Source organism: Sceloporus occidentalis, unplaced genomic scaffold (assembly GCF_023333645.1).
Source record: "Sceloporus occidentalis isolate IW3139 unplaced genomic scaffold, rSceOcc1.0.p SCAF_1, whole genome shotgun sequence".
NCBI classification, from domain to species: Eukaryota; Metazoa; Chordata; class Lepidosauria; order Squamata; family Phrynosomatidae; genus Sceloporus; species Sceloporus occidentalis.
The window spans coordinates 11878590-11893633 of NW_028316981.1; the positions used below are offsets into that span (position 1 = coordinate 11878590).

At 45.9% G+C, this 15044-nt stretch overlaps 1 protein-coding gene across 1 annotated transcript in view; it reads left to right on the plus strand.

Moving 5' to 3' along the window:
- Window positions 1-12985: 12985 nt before the first annotated feature.
- LOC149320759 (uncharacterized) overlaps window positions 12986-15044 on the plus strand; it is a 32583-nt gene continuing 30524 nt past the window's right edge. The window contains exon 1 of the mRNA XM_089504965.1: window positions 12986-13069. The gene's annotated coding sequence lies outside the window, so the exon portion shown is untranslated. The remainder of the gene's footprint in view (window positions 13070-15044) is intronic.

Sequence of the window (15044 nt, forward strand, 5' to 3'; positions counted from 1 at the left end):
GTTTTGTGTATTGCTTTGGCTGGGAGGGGTCAGTCTCAGCTTAAACGCTGAATGGAGTGGAATTGCTGATCTTGGAGCTATCAATAATGTTCTGTTTATTCTTCATAAAGCTGACTTCATAAAGTCACCAATGTCAGAAAGGACTTGAAGACACACCACAACACACACACATCTCAATAAAGTAATAATAATAATAATAATAATAATAATAATTGGGAGACACATTAATTTTGGGAATGCAACAAAATTAGGATGTGGAGACTGGTAAAGTGCCACAGGGTCCATCAAGGCTCCTGTGGTCATGATATAGATGGGACACCAAAATCTTTTCAGTGCTTAGGGCCTCTGTGGGTCTTAATCTGGCCCCAAGTGTCACCAAATACTTATCGGGTCACAGTGCGATCCTCACCCCCAAAAAACATGGAAACGCACCCTAAACTCACCATCATTCTCAGGTGAGGCCCCTGTTGCTGTAGTTCCTTCCCATGGAATCCTAGGATTTGTAGTTTCACAAGGTCTTTAGCCTCCTCTACCAAAAGAGTTGGTGCCCCACAAAACTACACATCCCAGGATTATGCAAGATGGAGACATGACCATTAAAGTGGTCTCCAACTCCATTCTTTCTACGGTGTAGATCCAACCCTGGGGTCTACCGCTCTTTGCAGAGGTTTAGATATTTACTGTCTATTCATAGGTTCAAACACATTCTGTTGTCTTGGCCAAAGAATCATGGAGTTGGAAGAGACTCCAAGGGCCATCCATCTGACCCCATTCTGCCATGCAGGAACTCACAACCCAAGCCCTCCCTGTGAAAGATGGACGCCCAGCTGCCCTTTCAAAACAGCCTCCAAAGGAGACCTCCAACACCATCATTTTTCTTTCTTTCTTTTGTTGCATTTTTAACACTTTTGCCTGATGAAGACGTCAGTGGAGGTTTGAAAGCTTGCATCATACATTTTGTGCACTTTGGTTTGTGCTATAAAGGTATCACTGCCTTGTAGATTTTGGATGTTACTGTACTTGTGTGTATAATTTGTTAGCATAGAATGTTTTAATATGTGTGAACATTCTTGAGAAGTGTAACCCTGAAAGGTAGACCATGTGAAGAATCCTAATGACAATACTAGAAGGTCCAAAAGGTTGGAACTAACAAATAGAGTATGGGGCTATGTTCCACTGGTGACTCTGGGCAAGTCCTACTCTCAGCTCTCTCAGCCTCAAGGATAGATAGGTCAGGCAGCAAACCTCTTCAGAATAAAACCTTGTCAAGAGACCCTAGCATAGGTTTGCCTTATTATGGTCTGTTTCCAGACACAATTCAAAGTGCTTTTCTGTTATAAGACTCTGCTGCCACAGCCACTCTGCCAACTACAATTCCCCCATCCAGGCATTCCTAACACTGAACCAAAGGCAGCCTCTGCTGCCACAGCCACTCTGCAAACTACAATTCCCCCATCCAGGCATTCCTAACACTGAACCAAAGGCAGCCTCTGCTGCCACAGCCACTCTGCAAACTACAATTCCCAGATCAAGGCAGGGTTGTGATAAGTCAAAAAGGAATTGAAGGCACACAATAACAATAACAACAACAGAAGAGGAAGAAGAGGAGGCAGAAGAGGAAGAAAAAGAAGAAGAAGGGGGAAGAAGAAGAGGAGGAGGAGGAGGAGGAAGAAGAGGAGGAAAAAGAAGAAGGGGAAAGAAGAAGAGGAGGAGGAGGAAGAGGTAGAAGAGGAGGAGGAAGAGGAGGAAAAAAAGAAGGGGGAAGAAGAAGAGGGAGAAGAGGAGGCTGGATGGAGGAGACTGACTGATGAGGGGCTTTTTCTCCCTCCTCCTTCCCCTTTTCTCCTCTCCCCCAGAAGCCATAGCCACCCGCAGAGAGAAGCCCCAAAGGAGGAGGAGCAGGGAAGGCAAAGTCAGGAGAGTCCCTGGTGCCTGCCGCCTTGCCTTGCCTCTGCTGAGCCCCTGGTGAGCGAGGAGGAAGGCTGGGGGACGAGGCAGGCATTAACAAAGGTGGGCTGCCCCAGCAGAAAGCCCCCGCCATGCATCCTCTCCCTCGGCCTGGAGGCAGCCATCTTGGCTGCTGCCTGTCAGCTCCATCAGCTCCAGTGTCCAGACTCCAGCAGTGTTGCCAACAAGCCTCGAAGATATTCCCCGGCATGTTTTACCAAAATCCCCGGAATCCCCCAACATTACCCGGAATATTCAGCCAAAATCCCCGGAAGGTCCCCGTAATGTTAAAATGGCGGATCTTCTGCAAATAAACGTAACCCCAACTGAATAAAAATAATGGTAACTTATTTCAACTCTCAAAATTACCATTGAACCAAACAAACAATCTTCGGTCCTTCTAATACTTTAGAGATATTTATTTTGACATGAAGGGGCTCCAGGAAGCTTTGTGCCAAATAGAAACCTGTTGGGCTGCAACCACACTGCAGAAATAATCCAGTTTGTCACCCCTTTAATTGCCCTGGCTCAGTGCTAGGGAATCCTGGGAATTCTAGTTTTCAGAGACATTTAACCTCTCTCAGCAAACTCTGGTGTGATAACAAACTACAATTCCCAGGATTTCATAGCACTGGGCCATGGCAGTTAAAACGGTATGAAACTGGATTGTCTCTGGAGTGAAGAGGCAGCCTGAATTGGGTCCAAGACACACTGCAAAAATAATCCAGTTTGACACCCCTTTAATTGCTCTGGCTCAGTGCTAGGGAACCCTGGGAAATGTAGTTTTTGTGAGAAAGAGCTCTGGTGCCACAATAAACTACAATTCCCATGCATCTGAGGAAGGCTCATGGTGCCAACGTTTCTTTCAGTGAGTCCCAAAGGTGCTACAAGATCTACATCTCTGTCATCATCACCATTATTATTACCATTATTAAATCCAAATGCAGCTGAAGAAGTGGACTTAAGTTGGCAACACTGATGTAGACTCTTTCTCTGGGGCTGGGATCTGGAAGCATGGAGGCAATTCCCTTGTCAGACCAGGGAATACTGTTGCTGTGACATGTATGTGTGTTTATATGTGTGTGTGGGTTCGTATATATGCATATATGTGTCTGTATGTGTGTTAGTATATATATGTGTGTATGTATTTGCCCATGTGTGTGTGTGTGCATATATATATATATATATATGTATATCTGTCTCTGTGTTGTGCATATATATGTTTGTGTGTGTGTATATATATTACGTGTGTATGTGTCTCTCTGTGTGTGTATATATATATATATATATATCTGTGTGTTTGTGCATGTGTGTGTATATTTATATATATTACGTGTGTATATGTGTCTGTGTCTGTATGTGTGTGTGTGTATATATATCTGTGTGTGTTTGTGCATGTGTGTGTGTGTGTATATGTATATATATATATATATATATATATGTATATGTATATTAAATTAACGCAATTATCCTGGGTGCCTAGAAGAAGACAGAGCCCACAGTCTGAGATACCTCCAGGGGATCCAACCACCTTGAAGTCTGAAGAAGAGGCAAGGCAGCCCGAGAAGAAAGAGGGCAAGGCAGGCAGGCAGCTGGGAAGCCAAGCCAGGACTCCCTCACTCCTCCTCGCAGCAACAGGCTGCAACCCACTGTAGCCTCAGAGCCGCAGCACAAGGCAGTCAGGCAGCAGCAGCAGCAGCAGCCGCCTCCGGAGTCCCGCCTCCGCCCTGGCTGAGCTTTTCCTGAGGGAGGGGCGACCACTCTTCTCTCTGATTGGCTGAAAAAGGTTAGTGTGACTCCAGTCCAGACAGGATTGGTTGCTCTGTAGCCTCTCCCTCTCAGGGCTGGAGCTGAAAGGTCCCTGGATCTTTCCCAGAATAGAGCCAGACAGGAAAGCACTTAAAAACCCCAATTTCCAGGTAAAACCCCTGCAATTGGCAACACCCCAAGGCTGCCTCCGAGCTCTGATTGGCTCGTTCCTCCTGCCACTCAGGAGCCTGTCCACTGCCCTCCTCCGTGAGGCGGTTGGCGTTCATTGAGGGGAAATGGGCGGGGCCTGAGGGAAGGGGCGTGGCTTAGTCCCCTTGAGACTCAAGGCTCAGGCCGAGGGCAAAGATGGACAACAGACAGAAGGCGCCCCTCAATACAATTTATACGTTCTAAATAGTATATAATTACAAATCATATAAATTATGAATAACATATAAATTGTAAAATAAAATATAATGACGACACTAGACTCCCACAATACAGGGAAACAAACACACATTGTGTTATATACATATTATTATTATTATTATTATTAACCTTTATTTATGAAGCGCTGTAAATTTACACAGTGCTGTACATACAATCTTTTAGTTAGATGATTCCCTGCCCTTGGGCTTACAATCTAAAAAGACATGACACAGAAGGAGAAGGGAGTGATGGAGGGAAAGGTTAAGAGGTCCAGCAGTTCCTCTCTACCTCCAAGGCCTGGACCAAGGCAGATGGACTGGAGGGAGGGCTTGGCTTCAAAATGGAAGGTTAATCTTCATCCAGGGAAAATACATACTTTCAAGTAGGATAATACATATACAATACATAGCAATACAGGAAATGGTTCGATAAACAGGCACCAAAAAAACATCAAATAGCAAGCGACAATTATGCAATGCCTGGGAAGGCTTCTCTGAACAGGATGGTTTTCAACTCCGTTTTGAAGCTGGTAAAAGAAGTGATGGCTCTTGCTTGTGGGGGAAGAAGGTTCCAGGAGTGAGGGGCAGTGAGTGAAAAGGGGCGAATTCGAGATGGGGCAGAGGAAATCCTAGGCTGAGACAGCAGACCTTGACTACCAGAACAGAGGGCCCGAGTGGGAAGGTGAGGAGAAAGAAGGTCTGATAAGTAAGGAGGGGCAAGCCCATGGAAGGCTTTAAACGTTGACAGCAGGAGCTTATACTGAATGCGGAAAGGGAGGGGGAGCCAGTGAAGAAATGCCAACACAGGAGAGATGTGGTCAGAGCGGTGGGTGGAAGTGATGATGCGTGCAGCTGAATGCTGGACAGAGATTAAAGGACGGAGGTGAGAAAGAGGAAGTCCAGCCAGGAGGAGTTACAGTAATCCAGTCGTGAGATCACTAGGGCATGGACCAAGATCTTGGCAGTAGAGGCGGAGAGATATGGTCGGATTTTGGCAATATTGTATAAAAAGAATCTACAAGCCTTGGCTGTGGTCTGGATCTGAGGGATACACAACAGAGGAGAATCAAAGATAAAGCCAAGACTGCGGGCTTGTTGGACTGGTTGAATAGAAATGTTGTCCACAGAGACAGAAAAGGAGTGTTGAAGGGTGGGTTTAGGAGGAAAGACAAGAAGCTCCGTCTTGGACATGTTGAGCTTCAAATGCCGATGGCACATCCACTGCGAGACAGCTGTGAGGCAAGACAAAACTTGCTGTTCAAGCCTTGGAGAAAGGTCAGGGGCGGAAAGATACAACTGGGTGTCATCGGCGTACAGATGGTAGGAAAAGCCAAAAGAGCTGATGAGTTTTCCTAAGGACAGTGTATAGAGAGAAAACAGAAGGGGACCCAGAACAGAGCCCTGGGGAACTCCAACAGATAAGGGAACAGGAGAAGAAGTCTGACCGCCAGCAACCACTGCAAAAGATCTGCCAGACAAGTAAGATCTAAACCAGTCGAGAACAGAGTCTGAGAACCCAAGATCAGAGAGGATCTCAACTAGAAGACAGTGATCAACGGTGTCAAAGGCTGCAGACAGATCAAGAAGGATGAGAACAGAGTAGAGGCCATTAGCCTTGGCCTGTAAAAGGTCATTCGAGATCTTGGTGAGAGCTGTCTCTGTAGAATGCCTTGGGCGGAAGCCAGACTGAAAGGGATCGAGGATGGTGTTGGCTTCAAGAAACTCAAGACAGCGAGAATAGACAACCCGTTCCAAAACCTTAGAAAGAAAGGGAAGAAGAGAAATCAGAAGATAGCTAGACAAGGAGGAGGTGTCAAGAGAAGGTTTTTTCAGAATTGGGGAAATGAGAGCATGTTTGAAGTCCGACGGGAAGGAGCCTGTAGAGAGAGAGAGATTGAAGATATGGAGAAGCGAGGGCAGAAAGGAGGGAGCTATAGAGATTAGAAGACGAGTAGGAATTGGATCAAGAGAACAGGTTGCAGGTTTGGCAGAGTTCAGAAGTGTAGAGAGTTCATCCAAAGAAGCAGGAGAAAACACAGAAAATTTGTTAGGCGAAGGCGATAGAAGATTAAGAGCAGAAAAAGAATCAGGAGGGACTATCTCAGAGCGAATAGTGGTAATCTTAGAGATGAAATAGTTAGCAAAGTCATTAGGAGAGAATGATGAAGAGACAGGAGGAGAGGGAGGTTTAAGCAAAGTGTTGAAGGTGGAGAACAAACGCTGCGGGCTCCTCTCATTGGCGTGTACACACACACACACACACACACACAAATCCAGTGATAGCTGTATTGGCCAACCAAAAAGCACAATGTACATATACATATATAATTGTATTATATGTATATGTATATATATATGTGTGTGTGTGTGTGTGTGTGTGTGTGTGTGTGTGTGTAAATCAGTATAATATAGAATTATTGATATAGAACACATACACACACACATAGATATATATATATATATATATATACACACACACACACACACACACACACACACACACAAAAATGCAGGGGTAGCTGTGTTGGCCATTTAACAAATACAGACAAATATCCTCCAGTGATCCTTTATTGGCCAACCGAAATGCAGAATAGATTTTTGGAAGCTTTTGAAGCTCCATGGGCTTCTTCCTCAGGAAAGATGTTTCAAAGCAAACAGGAGAAGGAAAAGCAAAGGGATTGGAGATGTTAGTCAGATGCCTGGCTTTGGTTGTTTCTGTTCTTAGTAAAGATGTTATGAGGGAGAGTCCTTTACTAAGGACTGAATCAACATGAAAGCATCTGACTAACAGCACCAATTCCTTTGTTTTTCTTCGAAAAATGTTTTTCCTTGTCAAGATGAGCCTTCCCTTCCCTCTTCAGCTCCGGCCCAGGACAATGCCCAGGGGGAGAAGGAAGCCTTGCCTCTTCCCCTCTTCTTCTTCCTCTCTTCCTCCTGTTCTTCCTCCTGTTCTTCCTTCCCTCTTCCTCCTCTTCTTCTTCTTCTTCTTCTCTTCCTCCACCTCTTCTTCCCCCTCCTCCACCTCCTCCTCTTCCTCTCTTCCTCCTCTTCTTCTTCCTCTCTTCCTCCTTCTTCCTCTCTTCCTCCTTCCCCTCTTCCTCCTCTTCTTCTTTCCCTTTTCCTCCTCTTCTTCCTCCCCTCTTCCTATTCTTCCTCCTCTTCTTCTTCTGTTCTTCCTCATCCTCTTCTTGTTCCCCTCTTCCTCCTCTTATTCTTCCTCTCTTCCTCCACTTCTTCTTCCCCTGTTCCTATTCCTCCTCCTCCTCTTCTTCCTCTTCCTCCTCCGCTACTTCCTCCTCCACTACTTCCTCCTCCTCTTCTTCTTCCTCCTCCTCCTCTTCTTCCCCTCTTCCTCTTCCTCTTCTTCTTCCTCCTCCTCCTCTTCTTCCCCTCTTCCTCCTCCTCCTCTTCTTCCCCTCTTCCTCCTCCTCCTCTTCTTCTTCCCCTCCTCCTCCTCCTCCTCCTCCTTTAGTGCAGAATATGGCGGCCAGAGTAGTGTCAGGAACATCGAGGAGGGTCCATATTACTCTGGTATTAGTCCCTCCACTGGCTGCCTATTAGTTTCCGGGCCCAGTACAAGGAGTTGGTTATCACCTTTAAAGCCCTAAATGGCTTGGGTCCAAACTATCTCAGGGACTGCCTCCTCCCATATAATCCTCCCCGCACACTCCGGTCCTCTGGGAGGAATTTGCAGCAGCCTCAAAGATCTAGGCCTTCGGCTACCTCCCAGAGGGCTTTTCTGTTGTCGCCCCCAGACTGTGGAACGACTGCCGGACGAGATCCGTCAATTGACATCTTTAGACAGCTTTAAAAAGGCTGTCAAGACGGATCTCTTCCGGCAGGCCTTTCCTGGATAGATAACCCCGGCCTCAGGAACTCTCTTCTTATCCTCCCTGGAAATGCCACCATAGTTTATTGTTTCGTTTTCTTGTTTTGTTTTGTTCTGTTCTGTTTTTGTCTTGTAATGTGTATGTGTTAATGTTGTTAATTTGCTGGTTTTAATTATAATTGATTTAATAACTTTTTAAGGGGGGAGGGAAGGAGATTTTGATGTATATTGTATTGTATTTTATTACTGTTAGACGCCCTGATTGATCTCAAAGGGGCGGGATATAAATAAATTATTATTATTATTATTATTATTGTATTTTTATCTTCTTTTTCCTATTCTTTCTCCTCCTTTTCTTCTTATTCCTTCTCATTCATTTTTCTTCTCCCCCCTTCTTCCTCCTCTGCTGTTGTTGTTGTTGTTGTTGTGTGACTTCAACTCCTTTCCAACTTATGGTGACCTTGGCATGTTTCTTCGGGGGGGGGGGGGGTTGCCTTTAGCTTCCCCTGAGAGGCTGAGAGAGTGTGACTTGCTGCTCAAAGTCACCCAGTGGGTTTCCATGGCCAAGTTGGGGTTTGAACCCTGGTCTCCCATTGTCTTAGTCCAATACTCAGGCCACTACAGCATGCTGGACCCTCCACTGCACTTAAAGGTACAGCACTCAGTTGTTATTTATTGTTGTGTACCATCAAGTTGTTTTCCACATTATGGATACCTTAAAGCAAACCTATCCTGGGGTTTGCTTGGCAAGGTTTGTTCAAAGGAGTTTTGCCATGCTTTCTGCTGAGGAGGCTGAGAGAGTGTGACTTGCTTGAGCTTGAGGTCACCCAATAGGCAGGAAAATGAACCCTGGTCTGCAGAGTCCTAGCCCAACACACAAAGCTACATCCCAAACTTCTATCCAGGAAGAATGTCAAAATGCCCTCCATTTTGAGCATGCCTAAGAAGCATGCGTTTATATTAATGCTTTTTGAATTTATTATTTTTTTGTTTTGTCCTACATTGTGTCCTACATTTTTTCTACGTTTTGTCCTGGTTTGGTGGTAGCAAATTATGGCAACCCTGCCTGCCATGCAGGAATCGGTGATGCAGACTTGAGTCAATTGACTCAGACTTAAGTTGGACTCAAGTTGCTTCAGTGACTTGACTTGGACCTGACATGGCAAAAATGACACACTGACACTCGACTTGGGACTTGTATATTCTTAGTGACAGACTTGCTACTGCCATTCTTTGAGCACTTTGAGCAGCAGGCAAGAACTGCCACCAAAGTATGGAGCGCATTTCTCAGAAGGGAACAGTAAAAAGGCTATCAAGACGGAGCTTTTCCAACGGGCCTTGCCTGAGTAATTCACCCAGATACGCACCGATATGGACCTCCCTACTGATTATTTCAATATGCCCGTCTCCCTGTTTCTGACTGTTTTAATGATTTAAATTGTATTTTATTACTGTTATGCGCGAATTATTATGTATTTAAGGGAGGGAGGGGGCAGTGTAAGTTATTTTTCTACTATATGGATTTTACTACTGTTGTAAGCCGCCTCGATCATATCAGAGAGGCAGGATTATTATTATTATTATTATTATTATTATTATTATTATTAAATGTGTAGCACAGGCAGGCTGCCAAGCAGACCGCAACTAGGGTTGCCATAAGTCAGAACCTCCAAACTGGGACAAATGTAGGACAAGATTTTCAAATGTAGGACACCTTTTTTAAAAATGGAGGACACGCAAAAAATTGATGATTTTTAAAAAAATGTTAATATAAATGCATGTTTCTTAGACATGCTCAAAATGGAGGGCATTTTGGCATTATTCCTAGACAGATGGCAGAAATGTACAGTGCGCCTGCGCCATACGCAGCCTTGAGCATACGCGCTTAAGCTGCGGCGCGCGCGCGGGGCGGAAGGGGCAGCACGTCCCATTCAATTGAATGGGCACACGCGCCTGTTGCGCCCCACGTGCGCCTGCACCGCCGCGCACGAGCCCCATTGTTTCTAATGGGTCTCGAGCATAGGCGGAATTCGCCTTACGCGGAGGGATCCGGAACGGATCCCCCGCGTAAGGCGAGGACGGACTGTACTTCCTTTTCTGGATCCATTCCAAAACACACACACCAGCACATTTGGGCATTTCACATGGCTTTACTTAACATGGCTTCTTGCATATTTCAGAGGCTTATTCCATAACCAAACCCCTTGGGTTTAACACTTAGCATGGTTTAACATGGCTATGCATATTGAACATGTCAAGGTGGTTTCACAAGAAGTGGATTTGCCATTTCAGGTTTCTTGAACCAACTGTACTTCTCAGAAGTGTCTACTTGGTCAAGGGAAAGCACAAAAAATACACCAAAAACACACCTTGGAAGGTGACACTGTCTCGCCTTCAGAAAGAGTGAGCGCATGCCTCAGAAGCTGGTTGATATCAATATCACCATCAATATCAATATCACCACCAGAAGGCTGGGTTGTATATATTTAATAACAAAAATAAAATAAAAATAAGAAACCAAGGCTGGGTTTTATATATTCAAAAATAAAATAAAATAAAAAACTTTTCCCTCCCCCTGGCCCAGAGGCCTATCCTCCTCGGTCCTCCTCCTCTTCTTCCTCCCCCTCCTCCTCCTCATCGGTTGCATACTTACATTTGGCGCCAGGAAATGGTGCTTCCCCTCCCCCTGGCCCAGAGGCCTATCCTCCTCGGTCCTCCTCCTCCTTTGCATCCTCCTCTTCCTCCAAAGCTCTTGACACTGGCCAATGGTAGACTGGGGCTGCAAACTAGGCCAGCCCCTGCTCATCTGCCATTGGTCAGAAGGCTTAGGGCAGGGGTAGGCAACCTTTTTGAGCCAGGGGCCGGGTTGCTGTCCCTCAGACAACTGGAGGGCCGAAGTGGGGGGGGGAGCTTCCACCCTCCGGGGGCGGGTCCATATGCTGGGGGTGGAGCTGCCACCCTCTAGGGGCGGGGCCACATGCCAGGGGCGGAGCTTCCATCCTCTGGGGGCAGGGCTTTCTCTGCTCCCTTTCCCAATCTCCAGCTGTCTGAGAGACAGCTAGAAGTAAGGGGGGGTTGGGAGAGGGGGTGACAGGGGTGCGCCTGCTCCTGCAGCCCTTCCGTGGCCCCCAGCTGCCTCGCAGAGACAACTGAGAACCAGTAAGGGCCCGTGAGGGGCAGGAGCAAAAGGCGCGCGGCCCCTGCTCCTGTCCTCAGGCCTTGCCAGGCCTGAGGTGTCCTCCGAAGGACACCTCAGGGCTGCCAAAGCGCCGCGGGGAGGAGGAGGTGTGTACCTGCCCTCTCCTCCTCGGCCCCTTCCTTCAGCCGAACGGGCTCCAAGGGGCCCTTTCGGCCAAAGGGGAAGGCGAAACCACTCTCACTGTTAAAGCAGTTTTAGCATTGAAAGCACTGAAAATACACAGAAATGCCCTTTGGAAAGTCACACTGTCTCACCTTCAGAAAGACTGCATGTCTCCAAAACTGACATATCATCATCATCATCATCACTACCACTCTCATTGTAAAAGCAGACCTTTTAGCATTAAACGCACTGAAAATACACACTGCATTTTGGAAAATCACACTGTCTCACCTTCAAAAAGAGTATTCTTCTTCCTCCTCCTCCTCCTCCTGCTCCTTCCTTCCTCCTTTTTCCTCCTCCTCTTCGTTCCTCCCTCCCTCCCTCCTCCTCCTTCCTTCCTTCCTCCCTCCTCCTCCTCTTCCTTCCTTGTTCCTTCCTGCTCCTCCTCTTCCTTCCTCTCTCCCTCCCTCCTCCTCTTCCTCCGGGGCAAGGTGAGCGCCACCACCGGCAATCGGCAGCAGGGCTAGCCTGGGGCCAGTCCTACGGTGCCCGCAGGCCAGATCCGGCCCGCGGGCCGTAGGTTGCCGACGCCTGGCTTAGGGGATGAGTGCTGTCCTTTAAGCCCTGCGTGCGAGCGCGCAAGAGGGGCGAGCATGCGCTGCTGTGGCCACGGCTCGGGCAAGTGCCGTGGGGGGCAGCGCAGCAGCTGCGCAAGAGGAGGAGGAGCAGCAGAAGTGGCGGAGGGTGGCGCAGCCATGGAGGAGCAGGAGGAAGAGGAGGTGGGTGGCTGGCCAGTCGCGTTAGCGGCCACGACAATGGCCGCGTGAGTGCGCCCGGCCCGGAGGCTGGGCCCGGAACCAAAGCCGGGATTTAAAGCAAACCGGGCCGGGGCGGGCCCGGTGGCCCAAAAAGCGGGATTGTCCCAGGGGCCGCTGGGATATGACATCCCTAACCGCAACCCCTGTCTGAAGCCCATAGCCTAATGCAGATGCTGTTCCCTCCAAGAAATGCACCTCCTTTGTTCTGTTAAAAGTTGGCTCCCAGACTTGAGACTCAGCTTGAGACTTTGGACTTTATCACATGGAGGAAATCAGGGCTTTAAAAAGCCATTTTCCCAGGACATTATTAAAGAGGACTTATCCCAGGAAAAACCAGGAATGCTCCGTCAACAAACCATAGAGAGGGATAGTTTTTTGTGGGTTTTTCGTGCTATGTGGCCGTGTTCTAAAAGAGTTTATTCTGAACTCTTCTAGAACATGGCCACATAGCCCGAAAAACCCACAAAAAACTATGGATGTTGGCCACGAAAGCCTCAACATTCAGAGGGAAATCCTGTGAATGATTTGTTCCTGGTTCTTCCTAGGATAAATCCTCTCTAAGCACAATGTGTGGGAAAATCTTTCCCACCATCGCATGACTGTGTCAGGAATAAGACACAGAAACTCTGGCATGAAATGCTCAAATATTTTATTATTATATTATATTAATATTGTGTTATATATAAAATGCAATATATAATATCATAATGATATATAATATTTATAATAAGGCACATAAACCCTGACATGAAATGTTCAAATCTTTCCTGCCAAGTCAGCTTTCTTTCCAAAGCCTGAAAGAGTTAAAGAGAAAGAAATGGGACTCCCAGTTCCTAGAGAGGCCAGGGGGAGTGAATGTACATGTGAATGCTTGCCAATTGTGGCTGTGTGTTTGTGTGAAAAGGCTCCTTCCTGTCCTTCCTTTCTCCTTCTGGGGGGCAGCAGGTTCCTGGAGTTCAGATCCACCTCTGAGTAATGGTTAACCCCCCAAAAGAAGGTAAAGGGAAAGATGCACCACTTGGCATGAGCTGGGGAAAAGGGAGTCTTCACAGAAGAGGGGTGTCAGGTTTCCACTTCCCAAAATCTACAGACCTGGAAGATTCTAGCACTTCCATACCCCTTGAGTGGCTTTGTCCTATGTAATCCCAGGATTTGTAGTTTCAGGAGGTATTTAGACTTTGGAAAGAAAGCTGACCTGGCAGGAAATATCTGAATATTTCATGCCAGAGTTTCTGTGCCTTATTAGAAATATTATATAGAATTAATATATTATATTTATTATAATATAATATATATATTATACAGTATTATATATAATGTAATAATAAAATATTTGAACATTTATGTGCCTTATAAATATGATGTGTGCCCGTGTGTATATATAATTTAATCTATATATTATAGCAAATATAAATAATATACTGTGTGTGTGTGTGTGTGTGTGTGTATAATTTATATAATAGAATATATAATAGAATATAAGAATATATATAACCCCAGTGGTGTTCCTTGGAGTTCACTGGAGAAGGTTTAAATCCTTCGCTAAACTCCAAATCCCAGGCGTCCATAGAGTAGAGGCGTGACTGTTAAAGTGAGATCAAAGTGCTGTGATGGTGCAGTGTGGATATTTTGTTTGCTATTGTTATGTGTGCCTTCAAGTCATTCCCAACTTAACAGGGTTTTACTGGCAGGATTTGTTCAGAGGTTTGTCATTGCCTTCCCCTGAGGCTGAGAGAGTGTGACTTGCCCAAGGTCAGCCAGTGGGTTTCCATGGCAGCTTTGTATTAATTGAAGGATAGACAAAATGCAAACAAACTAATAAATGAGTAGCAGTAAACAAGATTGGCAGCTTATATGTGCAGGTAGTTCACTCTGTGTTTCAATTTTACTCATCAGCCTGTTTGGGTTTTTGTTTATTTGGCTGATTAAAAAATATAGCTTACTAAGAAATACGTTCCATTGGCTTCTGCTTGATTCACGGCAAGTAAAATGGTGAAAGGTCTAGAAACCATGTCCTATGAGGAACGACTTAAGGAGCTGCGGATGTTTAGGCTGGAGAAGAGAAGGTTAAGGGGTGATATGATAGCCCTGTTTAAATACTTGAAGGGATGTCATACTGAGGAGGGAGCTGACTTGTTTTCACTTGCTCCAGAGACTAGGACCCGGAGCAATGGATGCAAGCTACAAGAAAAGAGATTCCACCTCAACATTAGGAAGAACTTCCTGACAGTAAGGGCTGTTCGACAGTGGAACACACTCCCTCCTTGGAGTGTAGTGGAGTCTCCTTCCTTGGAGGTCTTTAAACAGAGGCTAGATGGCCATCTGTCGGGGATGATTTGATTTGGATTTCCTGCATGGCAGGGGGTTGGACTGGATGGCCCTTGTGGTCTCTTTCAACTCTATGATTCTATGATTCTAACTCTGCAAGGGATGGACAAAGCATAGCCTCATTTAACATTTTTGTTACTACCTGCTTATAAATTAAATTCGCATGTAGCCACCGTCTTGAAAATGAATCCTTGCTTTTTATATTTTGTCCTCATTGCCTTTGCATATTTGTGAGTACGTTTGGCCCTCCACATTTGTGTCTTTGACTTTCACGGATTTGATTATTTGCAGATTTGATTCGTATGTTCTCTCTAGGGATCCCAAACCCTCCAGCACAACTCTGCCAGAAATTAACCATAGAGTTGTGTTGGAGAACCTAGATGCTCCCAGAGAAAACACTTCTCTAGGCATTTTAGGTCCTCCAACATGAATCTATAGTTGATTTTGGCAGATGTTGGTCATAGAGTTGCACTGGAGGGCCTATAGTGTCCTAGAGCAGTGTCCTCATATTTGTGGTTTTCCCACATTCATGGGGGTTCCAAGCGAATGTGGAGGGACCAGTAGATATAACTTATTTAATACTGTGATGTATACCTTTTAAAAAAAGATTTATTTTATTATTAATGCAACATAGGGATAGCAGT